The sequence below is a fragment of the Rhinolophus sinicus genome, chromosome 11, assembly GCF_057876585.1.
Source record: "Rhinolophus sinicus isolate RSI-liver-muscle chromosome 11, RSI-T2T, whole genome shotgun sequence".
NCBI classification, from domain to species: domain Eukaryota; kingdom Metazoa; phylum Chordata; class Mammalia; order Chiroptera; family Rhinolophidae; genus Rhinolophus; species Rhinolophus sinicus.
The window spans coordinates 7,141,878-7,156,409 of record NC_142511.1 but is presented as its reverse complement, the minus strand read 5'-3'; positions in this window follow the sequence as shown (position 1 = coordinate 7,156,409).

The window sequence follows — 14,532 nt, the reverse complement described above, 5'->3', positions numbered from 1 at the left end:
TTGCTTCTGTGTGTCTCATTTGACTTGGCAGCCAATCAAACCCTCCCTGTTTGAGATCTTGCACATACACCAAATTAAGGGCCTTTCTACCTTTATGTGACCTGATTAAGTCATGCAATGTAGTCTAGGTAAATTAATGACTCAGAGAAGGACAGGAAGTAGACACATTTTATGGCCAAAAGAGAAAGGGTTGAAGGCAACTGGAAATTTTGTGGGTACCTGTTAAGTGTCAGGTCCTGGGATAGGTGCTTCCCCACGAACTCTCATTTAATTCTCTAAACAGCAGTACATTGTAGGTGTGATTAGACCATATTTCAAATCTAGAAACCGAGACTTGGAGACCAGTGCAAGACTTACCAAGGTCATGTTACTATGAAAGTGGTAGAGTCTGGAGTCAAATTCGTATTCATGCCCCATCTCAAAGCCCCTGCTCTTCCAAGAACACCTCTCTGGAAAGGATGGAGGGGGAGACCCAAAGAGAAAGGTGAGAAAAGGCCCATATCCCGAGGAAAGTAAAAAGCAGAAGAACTGGCAGAAATAAGGGACTGTCTAGACAAGGAATTCATGGTGGCAGAAGGAAAAGGTCTCATCTGGAAAAAAAAAACCCTAAAAAGTGACAGAAAAAAAAAGTATGAACAGAAGCCTATAAACACTTGAACACAAGGAGTAAGATTTCCCAAGAGATGTTGCAGAAAGAAATCGAAGTAAAAGATGAGCGCTAGAGGGCTGTGTGGGGGGAAATATTAGATGTAGAGAATTCGTTTTCTGTTATTTCACAGAAAGTTCCTTGTAGATTATTTGAGTGGAGAATCGAGAAAAGACCCTTTGAGAAAATCACGAGTCAGCTCTGACATTGATGTTATCTAATCTTTGGGGAAGTGGATTTAAAATTTATTTAAAACTTTGACACTCTCTCGTCTCTCAGCGTGATTCCTAAAATCCAAAGGTGAGCCTGGGGAGGGAAAACATTTACTTAGGAGCAAGAGATGTCCTTCCTGTGAGGTAAACTACATCTTCCCGGACACTGAGTGCTATCAATCGTCGTCCCAGCAAATCATTGCCACTGACTGCTCTGAACCCCAACTGGAAGTCAGTGGCTTAAAGAGGCTGTGGATCATGATATCCCAGAACTGCAGACCCCTGTAGGGTAGAAATCGTGTCCTGGGGCTCCTGGCTGGCTCCGCCCATCCATCTGGGACCACCCCGAGGAGGGATTCTTGAGGCTTTAAGTGATTTCTCACTGCAGTGAAAGGAAACAAACTGAACAGCCGAAACCCTCTCCTACTGGGATTACTCCTGTGGCTTCAGCTGTGCAAGTGTGCATGTGTGTGTGTGTGTGTGTACCTGCACGTATGCAAGTGTGTACCTGCATGCATCCATGTGTGCGTCTGTGTGATGTGCGTCCGTGTGATGTTATGTCCCGTGCATGTGTGGGTGAATGCAGACGTGGGCGTGTACGTGTGCCCACATGTGCATAACTCCCCTCCTCCCCACACACAAAGAGCAACAAAGTGTAGACGTGGCTCTAGAGAGGCAACCTTGAGTAGGAAAAGCACTGAACTTGGAGTCAGAAAACCTCACCTAGAGCGCATTTGGAGTAAATTCTTCCTCTTACCCACTTTGCTACCATGTACAAGTTATGAAACATTTCCTAACCTCAGTTTGCTCCTCTACAAAATGGGGGTAACAATTCCTGCCTCATCGTTGTGAAGCTCTAAGGAGAAAACATGTGGGAGGACACTTTGTAAGCCCAAACACGTCGCAAAAACCCATGCGTTCTCCCTTGTTTAGGGGAAAATGGAAGGTAGTAGGTGAGGATAAATTACTCAGGTTTCACCTTCGGTCTATTTTTCAACTTGTTTGTCTCCTTGACATCGAAGGGCTGGCAGATTCGGGACAGTTTCCCAATATCCTGGTGCTTCTTCCTTCCTGGCAGGAGTGAGGGGTCCTCCACTGGCCTTGGGGGAAGCCCACCAGAAAGCTGGGGTACAAACCTCTGCACCCTCCCGGGCCCACTGGGTCTCACGGACGTAATTTGATGCAAAGGGAGAAGCTAGAAAAAGGCAGCAGAGCAAGGCTCTCAAGATACTCAGGTTCCCTGCTTCCCGGGTCCTGGTGTCTCCACTGTGGTGGCACAGGTCATCCTCTCGCCAACTCTTCCTCGGAGCCGAGGGCGCACCAAATCCTCCATCTTCTGCCATCTCCACGGCCCCCAGCTCAAGGGAGACGCCAGGTTAACCTTCCTGACACTACAGCAATGTTAAGAGCCTGCCTTGCCCGTCATAATGCCAATCCAGACACCAGTCATTCACCGTCTGTTAGAAACACAGAGACTATATGTCAAAACTCAGCCACACATGCCGAATCGGAAAAGAATCGTTATTACTGCAAACTCCATAGCCATTATTTATCAAATGAACTCTCTGCAGTAGGAATACAATTCATTTCTACTCTCCCTCTTGTTCTTTCATTTCAATAGGAGATGAAAGAAACCATTTATAGAATCTTTCTGGGCATTACTCATGCAGCAGTATCCCTGGCTAGGGTTTAAAGTCAAGGCTGTCTATCGCCTGAAGGGAATGGGCTGCTTCGAAGGGGAGAGAAACAGCCCCTGTCTGCCAGGTTTGCTCAGTCTCCCCTCTCCACGGCCCCACCTCCTGGATCTGGATATGGCTTCAGCTCTCCAGGCGCACTTGAAAGAGTGGGGACCTTGGCTCAGCGTAAGGCAAGTACCTTTTAAATGCATTTTCTTTGTAACATCAGCTTTAACAAATTATCATAAAGTGGGAAAGATGTTCCCAATAGATCATTTGGGGTCAAGACCAGCACCCAGTTGGCCGCCCATTAAAGAACAGAAAAAGTAAAGCGCTTCCTCAGTTTAAACCAGTGTAGCCCTTAAAAGGAAGTGCACTCATTTTCATAATCATCTTGGCTGAAAGTTAGGAGTTTTGCCTGATAGGGGTGGTAATGGTAGTGGTGGTGGTAGTTATAGTGGAGGTAATGGGAGTAATAATGGTGGTGATATTAGTCGTGATAGTAGAGGTGATAACGGTGGTTGTGGTGATGCTGCAGGTGATAAAAAATGGTGTTGATGATGGTGGTGGGTGGTGACGGGAGGATATGGTAGTGCTGTTAATGTGGTGGTGATGGAGGTGATGGAGGTAATGATGGTGGTGATGGTGGTGATGGTGGTGGTGATGGTGGTGATGGAGGTAATGATGGTGATGATGGAGGTGATGGTGGTGGTGATGGTGGTGATGGAGGCAATGATGGTGGTGATGGTGGTGATGGAGGTAATGATGGTGGTGATGGAGGTAATGATGATGGTGATGGTGGTGATGGAGGTGATGGTGGTGGTGATGGTGGTGATGGAGGGGATGGTGGTGGTGATGGTGGTGATGGAGGTAATGATGGTGGTGATGGTGGTGATGGAGGTAATGATGGTGGTGATGGAGGTGATGATGGCGGTAATGGAGGTGATGGTGGTGGTGATGGTGGTGATGGAGGTGATGGTGGTGGTGATGGTGGTGATGGAGGTAATGATGGTGGTGATGGAGGTAATGATGGTGGTGATGGAGGTAATGATGGTGGTGATGGTGGTGATGGAGGTAATGATGGTGGTGATGGAGGTGATGATGGCGGTAATGGAGGTGATGGTGGTGGTGATGGTGGTGATGGAGGTGATGGTGGTGGTGATGGTGGTGATGGAGGTAATGATGGTGGTGATGGAGGTAATGATGGTGGTGATGGAGGTGATGGATATGATGACAGTGCTGATGGTGGTGGTGATGCTGGTCATGGAAGTGATGTTGGTATTGGTGGAAATGATGACGGTGGTAGAGATGATGATAATAGCGGGGCACAGTGGAGGTGGTGAAGATCTTGATAATGGGGATGCTCCGTGTACTATGGTAGAGCGTGACAATATAATCTTTGCATTCAAAGCAATTTCCATTAAGGAATGGAATACTTCTTTTGAAAGAAGGCACTTTGTTCCTCTTTCAGATCAGACCTTCATAAAACCCCTTATCTGAATCCCATCCAATTTTGTGTATCTCAGAGTAGAGATTGCAGAATCAAAGTTCCATTTCTGAGAGACTGATTGCCTGCTGGTGCCCAAAATACTACCTTGACTTTGGGACTAGATGTCCTGACCACCTGATTGCTTTAGGGCCCAGCTCAAGCTCAGCTCCATACCTCTGGCCCATGCGGCTCCCTTCCTTATTTGGCCATTTATTAGCTTTCATTATTTTATCTCATGTGTAAGCTTGTCCATCTCAACCAGATTGCAAGCTTCTTGAAGACAAGGTCACATTTCTTGTCTTTCTTAAATCTCATACCCTTTAAATAAACATATATTGAACACATGAGTGAAAGGACTGATGAATGAATCTACAGTATTATCATTTTCTCCCAAAACTACATAGCACAGTGGTGCATACAATAGTCAAGAAATTAATTTGAGCATAAAGATCTTCTCTGTCATTGTAAGAAAGAGGGAATTTGATTAATAATACTACAGTAATCCCTGACATTTATTGAACTCTGTGCCAGGCTCAGTGCTAAGCACTTCACACACATTATCTCCTTTAATATTCCCAATAAGTTTACGAAGTGGTTACTGTTTCCTGATTTTACAGAGGGAAAACTGAAGATCAGAGAGTTTCAATAATTTGCGTTAAAGCCTCATGGGTTAAAAGTACTATCTTAGGATTCAGATGAACTTGGTTTCAAATGACAGCTCTGTCATTTACCAGTTGCATGGCTTTGATTAAGTCAATTGTTATCCCTGAATCTTGGTTTCCTCATCTGAAAAAAGGGGGAATAATACTTTATTGTACTAGGGAGAATTGATTGAGATGACTTATATATTTATAAATATATAAATAGTTAATATATTATTACAGATTTTACACATACCCACATATGCATACATACTCCTTTGCTCAGTGCCCAAGACAAAGTAATTGTTCAATAAATAGTTGCTCTTGTTTTTCCTTCTCTATTTTCTGCTTAAGGTCTTATAGCCTTTGAATGATGAAACTAGGGCTTCAACTATGTATCTAGTTGTAAAGGCTGTGCTGTCACACACTATATGTTCAGCCTCCAAAATGAACTACTTCTGTGGGCAGCGAGGGTGAGTCACAGGGCGTCTCCAGGAGTGATGGTGCCACACCACCCAATCAATGAAAACCCAGACGGGCCGGTTTGTGTGGCCATCCCTATGGTCTAACACCAGTCTACAAAGTCAATGCCTTGCTTAGTAATCCACCTGCATACGGCCGTCAACCTTAGCCTGGGACCCGGCCAACATCAATTATACTGCCAGCCAGCGCTGCCTATGCAAATATAGCTCCACCTCCATATCCAAATGGTGCTGGGGGGCAGCTTGTACAGGGATTGGGCCGGTGTGGCAACTCCGGGGGCACATTTCTCTTCTGCTGCTTTACCCAAGTGTTAAAAATTAATTTAACTCTGATCGTACTGACGGGAAAAGTTAATAGAAGTTTTATTTTTAATATATGAGGGACCTTAACAGGATTTAAACTAAATGCCTCAGAAATGGGAAGGACTGCTGACAATTTATCTACCAGAATCTGCAGACTTTAGTGGGGAGCTAAAGAAATGGAAGAAGTATTATTTCAGCAGCTGGAGGCAGGATTGAAATACCCCCCACAGCCACTGGGAGAAATCCCAATAGTCTGCCAACCCAAGGAAATTGACTCATAAATTGCCCAAATCCTCAGTTTCCCCTTATTACCCTGACCTCCAGTTTTCTTTACTGTCCAGAAAAAATATATATCACTTCGGTTTTTTTAAAGACATAACAGAGCTAGCTTTTCACTTAGAATCTTAGAATTTTAGAGCTGATTTCTTCCAGCTATAATAATTTATGGTACTAAGAGATGTGGAGGGAAAGTTTATAACAGAAAATTGTGCTGAACATGGGCCATCCATTTTGTCGTAGACATGGCTCTTGGCTATTTTCAAAAGCTACAAACTTAAAAAAAATCTGTCATGCAAAACATTCTTCAGTACCCTTACACTGACCTGCCCCAGACTGTTCATTGTTAGACTGTATTTCACCGAGGAGACCAGTCGACTACTTTGGCTTAGGATTTCTTTCACTGGGTATTTATCGTGTGCCTACTAAGTGTCAGGTGCTGTTCTGGACAGTTAGGGGTGCGGCAGCTCATGCAACAGCCCAACTTCCCTGCCTTTCTGGAATTCACATTCTAGCAAGGGAAGACAACAATAGGGACAAAATAAAGAGTAAGCTATATAGTCCATTAGAAAGTGATGAGTAAATAAAGACGTGAAAAAGACAAGGCTTTTGAGAGAGTCCATTTTAAGCAGGGTAGGCAGGAAGGGACTTCCAAAGAAATGACATTTGAGCAAAGACTTGAAGAAAGTGAGGGCATGAGCCGTGTCACTATCCAGGGGAAGGACATCCCAGGCAGAGGCCAGAAGGTGCAGTGAGGCTGAGGCAGGAACTTACATCGTATGATCAGGAGTCATCAGGAAAACTAGCGTGGCTGGCCTGGGGTGGGCAAGGTAGATGTTGAGAAGCAGGAGGGTTGGCCAAGGGCCTTCAAGGTGGCCTGTAGGGATCGACCTTAGAAAGCCTAGAGGTGTGCTGACCAGACATCCCAACTGCCTAGAGCAATCTTGAATTACATCGTCGTCCTGGCAGAATTATTAATAGTGGCCCTGTTCATTGTCAAAGTGCCCAGTTTGGATGAGGCGTTACTGCGGGAGGAGGTCACTGAGAGATGTGGCTGCTGGTTGACCATGGAGCTAGACCGGGTCACTCGGAGGCTCCCTTCCCTGTCCTTGGAATGTACATTCTGCCCTCTGTTCCCATAGCTAGAGTCGTGTCAAGGTCAACAACACCTTGAGAGTAAGGTGTTGTTGAGACCACCTATACTGAGTACATGACTGAACCCCATGGAGGGCTCTGTAAAAACTCTAAGCTTCTGGCAGGTGGGCACAGAGATCTATCTGCTCACCTAGCAGCTGCCCTAAACAAGCCTCGTACGTAAGTCCCCTTCTTGTCACACATGCCACCTACTGATCTGGGGTGACCTGCTTCTTTCTTCGGTCTCTCCTGCCCTCTGTACAGTGGGCCCGTTTAGAATTTCACCCAGGGAACTCCCGAGGGTGCAAACCAACAATTATATGAGCTACTGTTCTGTCCTCATGGGCTACCATTAGGACTTTGGCTTTTACTCTGAGCCAAATAGGAGCTGATGGATTAGAACAGAGAGACTGGCCCTGACTTATATCATCAAGGACTCACTCCGGCTGCTCTGTTTAGAAGGGCCTGAGAGGCCGAGATGGGAGTAGGAAAGTGACCTCAGAGGCCTTTGCCAAACTCACGCTGTTGCCTGTCTCCCTAGAGAGGGCCATCTCCCACTTTGTCTGGTCGGTGGCCAAACAACCTTGCTAGTCTTTCGGGCCTGATTTACATGTCTCCTTTCTCTAAAGTTTTCCCTGACACAGACCCACAGCCCCCAATCCCTACATATACATAATATTTCGTAGTTCCTTGATTGATTCTTTTTTTTTTTTTTTTTTTGCCCTTTGTCTTCATATCTATTACAAGGCTTACACATCGTACTTAGTAATTAGTTTCCATACGCACTTCTATTGCTAGACAGGGAGGAGCTTCCTTTTGAAAGGGGAAATTCCTATTTATTGGGGCCCTAATGCTATGATCGAAATGTTTGTGTCCCCCCACTAAGTTCATATGTTGAATCCTAACCCCCAAAGGTGATGCTATTAGGAGGTGTGGTCTTTGGGAGAGGATTGGGTCATGAGCTTGGCGCCCTCAGAAATGGGCCCTTTGTGCTCTTATATGAGCCCTTCGTGCTCTTTATAATGGGCCCTTTGTGCTCTTATAAAAGAGTCCCCACCGGGCTCCCTAGCCCCTTCCACCACGGGAAGACACAGTGAGAAGTCTGCTCCCCAGAAGAGGGCCCTCACCTCACCATGCTGCCACTGTGATCTAAGGCTTCCAGCCATCAGAGCTGTGAGAACTACAAAGCCGATGGCTTCCATAGTAACACGCCCAAGCTCATCTTTCTTTCCCTGTAAGGATGCTGTCCGCCTGAGAGCAGGGGGACAGAGTCCGTCTCTGAGAAACCAACCCTGCCCACCGCCCTCAGTAACAGCCTGACCTATTCGTAAAGGTGAAATGTGGCTAAAATGAAAGCAGCTTCACCCTTGATCAAAGACCGCACACCAGAGACCCGAGCTCACATCCTGGCCCAGCCATGCATTGGCTGCGTGTCCCGGAAGAGCTCACCTCACCTCCGGGCCTCAGCTGTGTTAGCTGGAATTTCGTGGTCTGCAGCCTGATCGCTGCCCTTCCACCTCTAACGTTCTGTAGTGCCAGGGAATAAACTACCAATGTCTCTCCTTCCCTCAGCACTCACGCCTAAAATATGCATACGTAATATACAATTTACCATTTTAACCATTTTTAAGTGTGCAATGCAGTAACATTAAGTACATTCACACTGTTGGGCAACCACCATCTCCAGCACGTTTTCATCATTTTAGGCTGAAACTCTGTCCCCATTGGACACTAACTCCCCACGCTCCCCTCCCCCAGCCCCTGGCAGCCACCATTCTGCTGTCTGTCTCCATGGATTGGGAGCTCTCTGGGGACAGAGGTACCTCTCTCCAGGTACCTCATATAAGTGGAACCATACAATATTTGTCTGGCTGATTTCTTCTGACTGGCTTATTTCCCTCAGCACAGTGTCATCTAGGTTTTTATCCACGTTGTAGCATGTGTCAGGATGTCCTTCTGTTTAACACTAATAGTCTGTTGTACAGAAATACCGCACTTGGCTTCTCTATTCACCAGTTCATGGACATTTGGGTTGTTTCCGCTTTTGGCTATTGAATAATAGCGGCTGTGAGCATTGATGTACTGAGTCATCTTTTTAAAAATACAAGTCAGTTCCTGTCACTCTCCACTCCTGTAAAGTGCTCCAAAGCTTCATGCTAACAATCAAATCCAAATGCCTTTCCTTGTCCCCTAGCCCTCCAGGTCCCCTCTCTCTGTCTTTTCTCTCACCTGAACTTACCCGGCTCCAGTCACATCAGCCTTCTCTCTGTTTCTGAGACACACCCACCACTTCCTCATGAGGGCCTTTGCACATGCTGTTCCCCCTGCCCGAAATGTTTTCCCCAGACCTGAGCATGGTCTGCTCTGCCTCTTGACTCAGATCTGGGCTCAAATAACCCCTCCTTGGAGAGGCCTTTCCCGTGCAGGAGCCCAGGCACCCATCCAGGCACAGGGCCTGTTCCCAGGTTTCTTTGCACCCCTGACGTGACATAACATCCCTGTCAGGTGCCGTCAGACTCTCCCACCAGACTGAAGAGCAGGCTGCCTTGTTCACTGCTGAGTCTCAGAGCCCAGACAACGCCTGGCACCCAGGGGCACTCTGTGTGTGCAGAATGAATGAAGGCTGAATATCTGAATTGACAGCCCACAGAGGGAGTGCAGCAGAATAAAGGAGTCACAGGACCCCAAGACGAGCTGACAGAAGGGAGTGCAGGGCACACAGTGCGGACCCCCATTACCGTCTCGCTGTGACCTCTTCCTTTAGGCGTCTGGGGCAGACAGACGTATGACATGTCAGGGTACAGGTGGTACAGTCCTACCCAAGGCACGTGTCCACGCACACGGTGCCAGGCTTTGTGTCCAGAGAGCTCAGGGATGGCCGGGGAGACCTGGCTGGGCCCGGCCAGAGCCATTCTTCATAGACAAGCCCTTAAGTCACTGTACGACATAATATATGTCAGGAGAGAACGCATTAGTCTGTGTCCCTCCAACGTTCAAAATGCTAAGTCATTTTTCAGGCTTGGCTTGATTTCTCTTTCATCAATAAGAGCTACAATGCTGCCAAGCTGGGGACAGACCGCTCTGACTGCCCCTGAGATGGCTGGTGGCTCCATAAAAGGTGGAGGGAGTGCCAGTTGCATCCTGTGCTCAGTGGGGGGTTCCACTGTCTGTTCTTTGGGGGGCTGTTAGGGGGTGGGGAGCACAGCAGGATGGCCTATCTTGGTGCCACAGTGATAGTATCCCCCAATGGCGAGCACAACCGAGATTTCCGCGGTGGGAAACAATGTGGCACGGTGGACGCAGCAGCAGCTCGAAGGCCTGGAGGCCTGGCTCCCAGATTTACTAACCCTTTACTAACTAGATGGCATCGAGAAGTCTTCTAACCTCTTTGGACCTCAGTTTCCTCAAGTGAAAAGGCAAGGAATTGGGCCAGAGGGTCCATCAGACCTCTTGGAACTCAAAAATTCTAACCCTTTAGTGCAGTGAAAGGGTACAGAGAGACATGTGGGGGAGACGGAAGACACAAACGCTGCTTTAATCCCCTTTCTGCTCTGCCTGCCTTGCGCCAGCTGTGGTCAGAGGGGCACTTTAGGACTCTAAGCCAAGGGTCAATTTATCTGGGTGGGAAAAAAGAAATTACTCTTCCTCCCCGCGAAATGAGTAATTGAAAATCTGCGGATGCCAGCTGATGAAGCAGCTTTCTCATTGTTATAAGGATGCAACTGGCTGTGCTTCCAGGCCACTGTGCTGCAGATGGCTTCTCAGGACCCCTTAGATTTGCCTGGGTCCCTTCAGGGACAGCCCCTGGCCCTGACTACTCTGTCCCATACAGTCTACCTGGTCAGGGTTCACGTTTCCATGAAGGATAGGCTTCATTCATTCATTCATTCATTCATCAAACAAAAATATGCTGAGCAGTTACTTTGTGACAGACACTCTAAATAGAGATAAAGGATATCGGCCTTGTTCTCTAGGAACTCCCAATCCAGAAAACCCAGTACACAGAGTGAACAAGCCACAGCAGTCTGCTCAGAAGTCGGGACTCAACAGACACGTAATCCTCTTAGATTGGGGCCAGCCCCAAGGAAAGGGCTCAAGTGTGCCCAAGCGGCTTCAACATTCCCTGGACACCCCCACGCTCCTCATGTGGGGCCCAGTGACAGACCTAGGCTGCTGTCAGCATGGAGGGACACAGGGCAGCTCAAAGCCACAACCTGCTCCCTCGCCAGGCTGCCCTGCCTGCCACAGGGGCAGGGACAGCTCCCAGCTCAGTCCTGGACTTCTATATGTCGCCAAAATGCGCGTCAGGAGCCTTGAACCAGGAAGCACCTGCTTCCCACCCAGGAGGGCATGTGTCTGGTCAGCTTCCCCCCACAGCTTCTGGTGGCCTCTGCTGAGCCCACACAGCCAGGCCTCTTCACGTCCCAGGTGACCACCCACCTTGGCCTGGTCAGAGGTGGACAAGGGGAGCACAGTGGGCCGTGCCCACCAGACTGAGAAGCTAGCCAAGCCCCCGACCACTCCTGAGAGCAGAATGTGGGAAGTAGAGCTAGAGCGTTGGTGCCCAGGCTCAGTTGCCCAACTGGGGTGGGGCGGCCAGTGATGGGAGAATGGCACCCAAGCAAGTCACTGGGGCTCTGATGTGGCTTCAAACTACCTGTGTGCACTCCCAGTGAAGGCACATCCAGGCGTCTGTTGTCTTCTCCCTGTGGAAAGTAACAAGCAGCACGAGAGTAATAGTCATAAGAGGTAATGCTATTGAGCCTTTACGCAATAGTCAGCATGTAAATGGTTCTCATGGATTAGCTCATTAAATCGTCATAACAGCCTGAAGAGACAGGTACATAATTGGTCTCATCTTACATGAGTTAGAATAAAATTTGATGTTAGTAACTGAGAAATTTTTTCCATGCCAAGCACCACACACCTCCCTCCCCATGTGGAGCCAAAGCCTTCATTGCCTCAGAAGTCACTCCTTGCCCTCGAGTGGGGCGGATACAAGATCAAGAACACAAAACAACCAATAACGAAAAACAGAAAACACGGACATTGACTGCGTCTCCAAACAGACATTGTAAAGTCACCGCAGAGACTACCGTTTGGAAGGAAGTACAACGCCTTCTTGCAAGATGCTCTGGGTTGGAAACCCTCCTCTCAGGATCAGGGGAGAAGGAGAGGCAGACATGGGTTCGAAAGTGACAGCCACAGCTCTGCAGACCTGGGCAAGCATGAAGCCCCCATCCAGCCAGAGTCTTAGCGATAAGTATGAAGAGATTTAAACAGCCGGACACACAGGAACCGCATGTTTCCCAGAATGATTCAGATGAAATTATATTGTCCAGCACATTTTAAACGCGAGGAGCTTATTTCAAACAGGGCCACACAGAGGCTACAATATACACTGTGACAGCTCAGTAAAGGAGGGCATCTATGAAAACAGGTCATGCATGAATTATTAACCTCGAGGAGTTTTCTGTCAGTTCTGGGAACGGTGGATTGCATCTCAGGTATACAATTTGGGAGATAGTCGTTCTCCATTTCATAATAAAGAGCTTGAAGCAGGAAATGTAGTTATTTCTTCTTTAAATATGTACTGTAATTATCAGTCGGCAATGACTAAATGTTATTACCCATCTGTTGGCTCTTCAGGGACCTGTAATAAATAACCCTTAGCAGGTTCATACTGCTTTCTGCAGCATAGTGGCTGGGGCATGTACACACCTGTAATGTATTAAGAATTTGTTTGGGGAAATTTTTATAGAGACCAAGAAATGAAAAAAAAAAAGAAAAGAAAGAAAGAAAGAAAATCCTTGAACAATTTAAAACTTCTGTTCAAAATCTTTTGATAAACTTTCATTACAGTCAGAATAGAATCTAAGCTCCTTTGTTTGGCTTATAAGGCCTTATATGATCTGATCCATGTCGCTCCTCAACTCTGCATCTTGCCTCTTGTCTCTTTACTATGTGTCAGCCACCCTGGTCTTTAAGAGTTTTCAAAGGGGTCAGTTCTTTCCCAACTCAGGGCTTTTGCACATGCTTTTACCTCTCCCTGAGCCATTCCTCTCTACTGCACGCTCTCTGCCTGACTCTCTCTTTCTCACTTTTCAGGTCCCAATTTAAATATCACCAATGTCTGAACACCTTTCCTTTTTCTTTTTAAGTAAAAAAAAAAAAAAAATGTTTTTCAATTATAATTGACATACACTATTTATGTTAGTTTTGGGTGTACAGCATAGAGACTAGACGTTTATATAACTTACAAAGTGATCACCCCAATAAGTCTAGTACACACCTGGCACCATATATACTTATTGCAATATTAGTGACTATATTCCCTATGCTGTACATCTCTGTAACAGTTTTTATATCTGGCAATTTGTACTTCTTAATCCCCTCCCGTTTTTCACCCATTCCCCAAATCCCATCCCATCTGGCAAACATCAATCTGTTTTCTGTATCTATAAGTTTGTTTCCATTCTGGTTGTTTAATTTATTTTGTTTTTTAGATTCCACGTATAAGTATTTGTCTTTCGCTGTCTGACTTATTTCACTTAGCGTAATACCCTCTAGGTTGCAAATGGCAAGATTTCATTCTTTTTATTGCTGAGAAATATTCAGTTGTATAAATGTACTACATCCTCTTTATCCATTCCTCTATCAATGGACACTTAGGTTGCTTCCATATCTTGGCTATTATTCATAATACTGCAATGAATATAAGGTGCATATGTCTGTTTGAATTAGTGTTTTTGTCTTCTGTGGATAGATACCTAGAAGTGGAATTGCTGGGTCATAAGGTAGTTCTATTTTTATTTTTCTAAGGAATCTCCACACTGTTTTCCATAGTGGCTGTACCAATTTGCAATCCCACCAACAGCACATGAGGGTTCCCTTTTCTCCACATTCACTCCAACACTTTTTGTTTGTTGATTCATTGATGATGGCCATTCTGACAGGTATAAGATGATATCTCATTGTGATTTTAATTTGCATTTCTCTGATGATTAGTGACATTGAACATCTTTTCATAAGTCTGTTGGCCATCTGTATGTCCTCTTTGGAGAAATGTCTATTCAGGTCCTCTGCCCATTTTTTAATTGGATTGTTTGTATTTTTGGTGTTAAGTTGTATGAGTTCTTCCTAAATTTTGGAAATTAACCCCTATCAGATGTAACATTGGCAAATATCTTCTCCCATTCAGTAGGTTGTGTTTTAATTTTGTTACTGGTTTCCCTTACTGTGCAAAAACTTTTTAGTTTGATGTAGCCTCATTTGTTTATTTTTTCTTTTGTTTCCCTTGCCAGAGGAGATATATCAAAAAAATGTCTTACTAAGAATATATCAGAGAGTTTACTGTTTATGTTTTTTTCTAGTTTATGGTTTCAGATCTTATATTTAAGTCTTTAATCCATTTTGAGTTAATTTTTGTATATGGTATAAGAAGGTGGTCTAGTTTCATTTTTTTGTGTGTGTGCATGTATCTGTCCAGTTCTCCCAATTGAATAGACTGTCTTTATCCCATTGTATATTCTGTTTCCTTTGTCGTAGATTACTTGACCATATAGGCATGGGTTTATTCCTGGGCTCTCTATTCTGTTCCATTGATCGATGTGTGTTTTTATGCTAGTACCTGCTGTTTTGATTACTTATAGCCGTGTAGTATAGTTTGATAT